Source organism: Cavia porcellus, unplaced genomic scaffold, assembly GCF_034190915.1.
Source record: "Cavia porcellus strain 051 isolate PalLab524CR breed Dunkin Hartley unplaced genomic scaffold, mCavPor4.1 scaffold_11, whole genome shotgun sequence".
In the NCBI taxonomy this organism is placed as follows: domain Eukaryota; kingdom Metazoa; phylum Chordata; class Mammalia; order Rodentia; family Caviidae; genus Cavia; species Cavia porcellus.
In genome coordinates, this window is record NW_026947494.1 from 77,993,354 (window position 1) to 77,995,896 (window position 2,543).

Sequence of the window (2,543 nt, forward strand, 5' to 3'; positions counted from 1 at the left end):
AAGTACAAATGAAAGATCTGACATTTCAAGCACTGCAGAAAGCATCATTGATGTAGAAAAACATGAAAATGTTCTTGTCCTTGGGACCTTCTCACAGATAGTCCCTAACGTAGGAAGTTCATACACTATTTCTAGGTTTAAAAGTGAAATGCATTCAGAGCAAATCTTTCTTGATTTTGAATTCTGATCTACTCCTGGGATGGTCATATGCAGTGTAATACTCACACATTGCACTGGGGGGTGGCAGGAGCCACAGTTCCCAGTCACACACCTGTGATGGGCGTAACGAGACTGTATTGTGTTATGTTGCTGTGCTCAGATGTTTGATAGGTTAGGTGGATTGCATGCATTTTTCAACCGCCAATACTCTCAGTTTACCATGAGTTTTTGGGATATAATCCTAACCCCAAAATTGAAAAGTTTCTGTACATAGTTGAACAGAAAAGACACCAAATACTTAGAAATTAGTAATTAGCAGAGTTCACATGACTCTAATCAATTGTGGAGAAGAGCAAAGATCTAACAGTACCCAAACAGATAGGGCAGTGAATCCATAGGTGGTCGGAAAGATGGATGGGGAAGTTATGAACCTTTAAACAAACTTATTTTTAAACTGTGCTTGTGCTCTCAGCCAGATTCTACAGGGTGGACTGCAGCTATAGAAAACTTGTTGCTCATTCCTATCTGATGCGAACTTTGCTAGTAGTGACGTAACAATGCTGTGTCTGAAGAGTGCCACTCACAGCTTCTCTGAAAGCCCCTTCTGTGGGTGACCGCACTTCTGACTGTTTTGGGAAAGTGTTCCTTTAGAGACAAGCTGTCTCTCCCTTCCTGCATTGCCCTGTGGTCATCATCACCTAATTTACATAACAAACCTCTCTGTTGCAAGTCAGCTGACCTTGTCTTGTGATAGGCAGGACCATGCAGAGTAGCCTGCACATGCTGGCCCCCACCCCTACTCCCCAGGATAATCTGCAGCTTGATACAGGCAACCCTGTAGCCAACAGGTACCCATAAAACTTGGTCCCTCTCTCTCGTTTTGGCAGCTCCATTCCTTTCAGTTCAACCATTCAACTCTTCTGTCCTCTCTTGCCCACCCCTTGCTGCGTTATTCCAAGGGGCCCCTACCTGACTCCTTTCTATCAGATTTTTTTTTTCCTTTCCAATCCATTCTTTTAGTTATCAGCAAAAGTAAACATTTCGTAGCACCCATCTGGTCATGCCTCTTTCTTTTCTTTCTGGCTTTGTGGTCCCTGGCACACTCACCCTGACTCGCTCTCCCTTACCCCTCGGTGTTTCTTCAGAGCATAGCCATCTTGGGCTGTAGTGGGAAGCTTTGGGAGATTCACCCCACGGCGAGTAGCTGTGCCAGTGCCGGCAGGTGCTCTGGGTTGTGTTTGGCAATGTTCAGTACGTGCGCTTATCTTACATGCACTGTTGGCAGTGTGAAATTATTAGGGTTAGCAGGGAGCTAGCAGCAAGAGAGAAAAGAACCATGACAAATTCTCTACTGTTCACATTTCCATCTTACTCTGCGATGAGGGTCATGCCTGATGTCTTAGCTCTGTCACCCAAATAACCTGCTGCTAAGTAAAAAATGTACTTAGTTTTCAATAGCTGATTATTAAATTAATTTTTCTCGAATCTAGGGATTATGCGAGTGCTTATCTAAAATTCTACTTGCATAGTATCCAGAGTATTTACAAAATATCAGTGTAACACTTCCAGAAATAATTTTAAGAATAAATAAAATACTATGCATAAACTCTCAGGAGAGCCAGAATTTATTCACATATGATCTGTACAAAAAACATCATGCTTCTGCTAAATAAGTCGATTTATAAATAATATCTATTTTAAAAATAATAGCTGACTGCAACTTTAGAAAAATAGAAATGCATGAAAACCTCTCACTTACAAGGATGTACTCAGAATATGGTAAAAGTAAACATAAGCCATTCCTATATTTCAGGCACAGAGAAAAAAATGTTATACATACTAATTGGTTTATGAGAAAATTTTGCTTCTTTATAACTATTACCCTGAATTCAGATAAAGCTTATGTTGTAGTTTGCGAGCATTTAAATATAAATGACAGCCTCAGGGTCCTAGAGAGATAAAAACAGTCAGCTTTTAAAGTTATGAAACCGGTGGAGAAGCACATACAGTTAATCAGCATGAGAACACCCAAAGACCGTTACAAAGAAGTCGAAATCTGCAGTCTTTGTGGTCTCCTAAGTTTTCACAATAACAACAATTTAACGTAAGATATGTAACTCAAACACATGTGTCAGTCTCTGAATTTTATAGCTCATAAGAAGACACATTACAACATAGTTTTGTACAAAAGCCTTCTGTTAAAGAATGTAACGGAAACCAATGTGACTGATGAACAAGGGAAAAGGATACACTTTGACAGCACTATATGAAAATCTAGGTAAAGAGAAGCCATTAAATTTTAGGTATAGCTGGTATTTCTTTCCCTGTGGGTGCCTGTCATCTTTTTCAAAGAGAAAGAAAGGGAGTAAATGCTGGCAAGTGCA